A 6,000-nucleotide genomic window follows, 5' to 3' on the forward strand; every position below is an offset into this window, starting at 1 on the left:
GCCCAAGAGCCCAGGCTTACCTGTTTCCAGTGCTCCACTGGGACTCCTTCTGCTTCCTTGTTGCAGTCCCGGCAATGCCCACTAATGAGCTCTTGGCGCTGTTGGGGCTGATGGAGCTGCCGGCTGGTCCAATTGGCTGCGGGCGGGCCAGTGTGGAGAGGGTTGGCTCCACGCTAACTTTGCTTCTTGGGGGGAGTGGTCGTGGGGGTAGGGGGGGAGATGAGCCGTCCACTCAACGTCCCCCTCCTCCACCAGCCCCTACCTCCATAATATTCAGCCTATTATACTTTGCAATAAGGATCAAGGTATGCTGCCTATTCCGGGGGAGTGGTGTTGTGGGGGGGTGGGGGGGGGGGGGGGGGGGGGTGCGCGCGGAGGTGGGGTGGCGAGGGGGGTGGGGCAGCTGGCCCATCCAGCCCACCCTCCCCAGTATCCTTTGTAATTAGGATCGAGGTACGCTACCTACCTGCTGTCGTGGGTTTGGAAGGTGCTGTCTAAGGAGCCTTGGTGAATTCCTGCAGTACATCTTGTATGTGGTACACACTGCTGCTACTGTGCGTCAGTGGTGGAGGGAATGAATGTGTGGATGTGGCCAATCAAGCGGGCTGCTTTGTCCTGGACGGTGTCAACCTTCTTGAGTGTTGTGGGAGCTGCACTCATCCAGGAAAGTGGGGAGTATTCTACCACACTCCTGACTTGTGGCTTGTAAATGGTAGATGTTGGAGATGGTCATTGCCTGGCACTTGTGTGGTGCAAATGTTACTTGCCACTTGTCAGCCCAAGCCTGGATATTGTCCAGGTCTTGCTGCATTTGGACATGGACTGCTTCAGTATCTGAGGAGTCATAAATGGTGCTGAACATTGTGCAATCATCAGCGAACATCCCCAAATTCTGACCTTATAATGGAAGGAAGGTCATTGATGAAGCAGCTGAAGATGGTTGGGCCTAGGACACTGCCCTGAGGAACTCCTGCAGTGATGTCCTGGAACTGAGATGACTGACCTCCAACAACCACAACTATCTTCCTTTGTGTAGACAATAACAGTAACCGCACAAATCTGCCCCTTTTAAACTTATTTCTGGTTTCAAGGCCTAACCTAGCAACTTAATTGCAAGTTTTATCCAAGTGTGATTCAGACTCAGGTTAAACGAATCAGAAACTAATAGGAAATGGGAAAATTTGGTTCTTTCATCTGAAGGAACATGATTGTAGATATTTTCACCATCTCCTAAAGTGGCTGGGAACCCAGCCTAGGAGAACTTTGGCCGAATAAAAACAGAGCCGTATAGATTTGAGACATTAACTCTGTCTCCCTCTCCAGTGATGCTGCCGGACCTACTGAGTTTTACCAGCATTTTCTGTTTTTATTTCAGATTTCCAGTGGCCGCAGTATTTTGCTTTCATCTGAGAACTTTGCCCTATTTGACCGATTGCTGTTCCAAAATCTAACCATGGGTCAACTGGGCTTTGACATCCAGAATACATGTAGAGCAATAAAAAGTGTAGTCTAAATTTAATTTTAATTTATGGCTCCATTATAAAGCACTTTGTAATTGGTGATTTATCTTTAACATGTAAATATTATTTTGTAGGAAAATACAACAATCAATTCCCACAAACATAGCAGACCAGTTAAGAACAAAAACGGTGGAAACGCTCTGCCAAGTCAGGTAGTATTTGTGGAGAGAATAGGCAGTCAGCTCATTTATTTTTAGCAGCCGAGGTTAAGGAGTGAGTGTTTATCGGGATACTGAGAGAACTCCTTGTTCTTTAAGTAATACCATGGATCTATTTTCCAGATCCAGCTGATAAGGCCTTGGTTCTCAAGGAAGGGACATCCAACAGTGCAGTTGGTAAAGTTGTCAACCTTCCAGGATTGCCCAGCACTCTCCAAGAATGAAAAACTGATCTCCAGGACACTGTAGGAAGAATATACGGGGTGGGGCTGTGCTGAAAAATAACGTTCACCCCCTCACCCCGACAATGTTTACCCCCTTCCCTCACCCCGACAATGTTTACCCCGCTTTCTCATCCCCAACAATGTTCACCCCACCCCCCGACGACGTTCACACCCTTCCTTCACTCGCGATAATGTTCACCCCGCCCAACCCCCGACAATGTTCACCCCCTCACCGACAATGTTCACGCCCCCTCACCCTGGCAACGTTCAACCCCCTCCCTCACCCTGACAATATTTACCCCGCTTCCTCATCCCCAACAATGTTCGCCCCTCCGCCGACAACATTCACCCCCCTCCTTCACCCTCGAAAATGTTCCCCCCCCCCGCCCCTAACAATGTTCACCCCCTTGCCCTTAACAATGTTTGCTCCCCTCACCCCGATACTATTTACCCCTTCCGTCACCCTGACAATGTTCACCCCGCTTTACCCCAACAGCTTTTACCACATCTCGCTCCTGACATTGTTTACCACCCCCACCCCTACAGTGTTTCCACCCCTCACTCACCCCCGACAATGTTTATCCCCCAACCCAACAGTGTTTACCCCCCTCACCCCCCCCAGAATGTTCCCCTGCCTCACCATGAGTGTTTATCTTCCTCCCTAACTGCTAACAGTGATTATCCTGCCTCACCCCGGTGTTTACCCCCCTCACCCCGACAATGTTTACCCCCATCCCGACAGTGTTTACCCCCTCCCCCACCCCCAACAATGATTGCCTCACCTCACCCCCGACAATGCTTACCCCCCTCACCAACAACAATATTCAGCTGCTCTCCCCCTGACAACGTTCACTGCTCCACCCTCACTCCCGACAATGTTTACCCCCTCCTTCACCCTGATCATTTCGGCAACCAAACCTTCGACAATTTTAACCCCCCTCCCCGACAATGTTCAACCACACTCCCCAATAACTGACAGTGCTCACCCGCTCCCCCAACCACTGACAGTGTTCACCCCCTCCCCCAACCACTGACAGTGTTTACCCCCTCCCCCAACCACTGACAGTGTTCACCCCTTCCCCCAACCACTGACAGTGTTTACCCCCTCCCCCAACCACTGACAGTGCTCACCCCCACTCCCTCAACCACTGACATTGTCTGGAGGTGGTGTGAACGTTGCTGTAGCTTTGGAGTTTGACACTCCAGCTGATTTATCTGGAGTTTGGCTGGTTTTACGACTGCTAGGAATAAAGTAAATCCGTGTAATAACCCAGGTAAGTATAGCGCAAACAGGCCAAGTCTCCGTGGTTCTGGCCATCTGATCCCCCTGTTGTTGGAATGAAGGATCGGTCCAGGCAAGGCAAAACGGACAATCAGAACTTTAAACTTCCCGCCTAAGTACCGCAAATGTTATTACGTTGGGACCTCCTCTGGATCCTGAGGCATCTCAGTGACATAAGTTGAATTGGAGGCCCCTCCGCATATTGAAAAATTTTGGCCATTATGTTTATTTTTCATTTTTCTTGATTGTTTATAACATTGTTCGAGAAGGATTTAAAAAAAGGCTGATTAACTGGGCAGGGTAGATGATGGTAGGAGCTCATACATTAAAAGGACCAGGATTACTTCCAACGGAGTTGGTGATATAAGAGTTGGGTTTGAACCCGCAAGCATCATGCTTAAGAGGCAAGCAAGCTGCCATTGAACCAAGCTGACATTGTGCAAATTTAATTGGTCATCAGTTAAGGTTAACTTTGAACTGACAGTTAATTGATAAATGGGTGATTTTTGTACTCCATGCTTTGCTGCTAATTTTATCCTCCGTAAACTTGACATGGTCCAAAACTCTGCTGCCCATGTCTTAACTCACATCAAGTTCCATTCCCTGATCAATCCTGTGCTCGCTGACCCACACTGGCTTCTGGTCAAGCAACGTTTTGATTTTAAAATTCTCAATGTGGTTTTGAAATCCCTCCATGGCCTCGCCCCTCTCCCTATCTTTGTAATCTCGTCCAGCCCCACAACCCTCCAAGATATCTGCACTCCTCTAACCCTGTCTCTAGTACCTTCCTGGTCTTTAGTACTCCACTACTGGTGGCTGCACTTTCAGCTGCCTAGGGCCTAAGCTCTGGAACTCCCTCCCTCTCTGTCGCTTTACTTCTCGTTCCTCCTTTAAAACACTTCTTAAAGCCAAGCTTCTGGTCAATTGACCGAATATCTCCCTGTATAGCTCTGTGTTATACTTTGTTTTATAATGCCCCTGTGAAGTGCCTTGGGATGTTTTATTAGATGAAAGGCACTGTATAAATAGAAGTTGTTGCTGCTCTAATTGTAAAAGTTATGATGATGTTTAAGCTTTGTCGCAATCTGCTTGGTCCAAGAAATATCCATCTTAAGTAAAATATCATATTTCAAAGCCAATGGTGAGCAGTACATCTTGAACAGCAATTTTGGAGCATTTACATTTAACTGACTATCTGCCTTTCAGCTGAACCTGCTGTACCATTTATGCATAAATAATGGTGAGTGCCATCAGCCTCACCGTTACTTTGACAACAAGATCTGGTCCAAAGTGAAGACTAGCTGCCAATAAACTATGGCCTAGTAATTGGATTATGGCAGAAACAGAGATGGACATGAGGTGCTGTGCACAGTGCCGATGCCTAAGGACATTGGCAGGGACCGTGGGAAATTGGCCTGTCAGCCTACTTTGTTCATTATCAGCGAGCTGTCTTAGAGGGAGCTCACTGATCCACTGAGTTACTAAGAGCCAGCTGAGTTCGCAAGTATAGATTCCAAGGGGGCTCCGATAATGCTCGCTAGTTTAATTTGGAGTCGGGAGAAACACTTCTGCTACTTCCCGCTCCATAATCTGGTGACGTAAGACATTAAAATATGCCTCTGCGCAGGTAGCCTTCAAGGCTTTGCTGCCAAGCACCTGAGAATACTAGCTGCAGCATTCAGTCAATCTTTAACGGATAGTTCAAATAGAGCCTCAAACTGCAGGCATTTAGTGTCCAATTTGCTTGTGCTAAGGTCCTAATCCCTATTTCTGGCACAGATCATGGATTCCTATGCAGAAACATTTGCCAATATGGCAGCGCGCCAGCCAGTCTATTGGATGCTTAGGTGCCTGCTTTACACCTGTAATAGGGTGGTGGGCCCATCAAATTTATAGGCTTATATTTTGGGACAATTCACTGTCTCTCCAACTGGAGGCTGGGTTATCAAACAGGTCAAGGTTAAGCAGAACAGTGTTTAGACTGGATGAAGTTCTTGTGAACAAGCACCATGAATTGGAGATACATAAGGCCTGATGAGGCACACCATTTGACACAGCGTCACAAAGAAACATGTACTCCTATACACTGTCATGGACAAGGCAAGGTTGTGGGGTGAGCGGGGCGTGGCGAGTAGGGAGGGAGGTGGTGCGGATGCTGGCTGTGATGAACTTCATGTAAATACAAACGTCACAAGTGTTTTTTTTCAGTTAGGCCTCAATATTCTGTATCAGTCCAATAAGAGACCCTCCTGAATGTCAACAGAGAAATCTTACACACAGTTTATGATTTCTGTGGCATTTCCTCTCCCAGACACCATTATCACTTACAGTGCTACCAAGGTCAGAGAATAGGAAACAGTGAGTTTTTATTTTTTTATATTGAAAAAATCACAACTTTGGTTGGGAAGCCCATTGAAATGACTAGAACTGGGTTCACTCATTTGCCCTGAATCATGAAGAGGTTACACCTTTGTTCACAGTGAAAGGTGGGACTGTGTTTGGAAATAAGTAGTTATGCCAGCTGTATGCAGATGTTTCAACACAGAATTTATCTTCACTTTATAGAACCATGGCGTTTGAAATGTATATGATAACCAAAAGGTAATGGTTTTCCTTTCGCAGCAAAGTCCCCAAGGGCTTTCACACTCTCTATAACCACCTGAGCAAGTCTCAGGAGACAGCTACCTGAGTTGAGCTGGCTCTACATTGAAGTGCTGCATAACATATACAAAAGAAGCAATCCATTTATCAAGCATCTCATTTAGAATACCATTTAAATACCATGTGGCTCTTTGATACAAAAGTTTTGTTAAATG

This window comes from Carcharodon carcharias, chromosome 1, assembly GCF_017639515.1.
Source record: "Carcharodon carcharias isolate sCarCar2 chromosome 1, sCarCar2.pri, whole genome shotgun sequence".
NCBI classification, from domain to species: Eukaryota; Metazoa; Chordata; class Chondrichthyes; order Lamniformes; family Lamnidae; genus Carcharodon; species Carcharodon carcharias.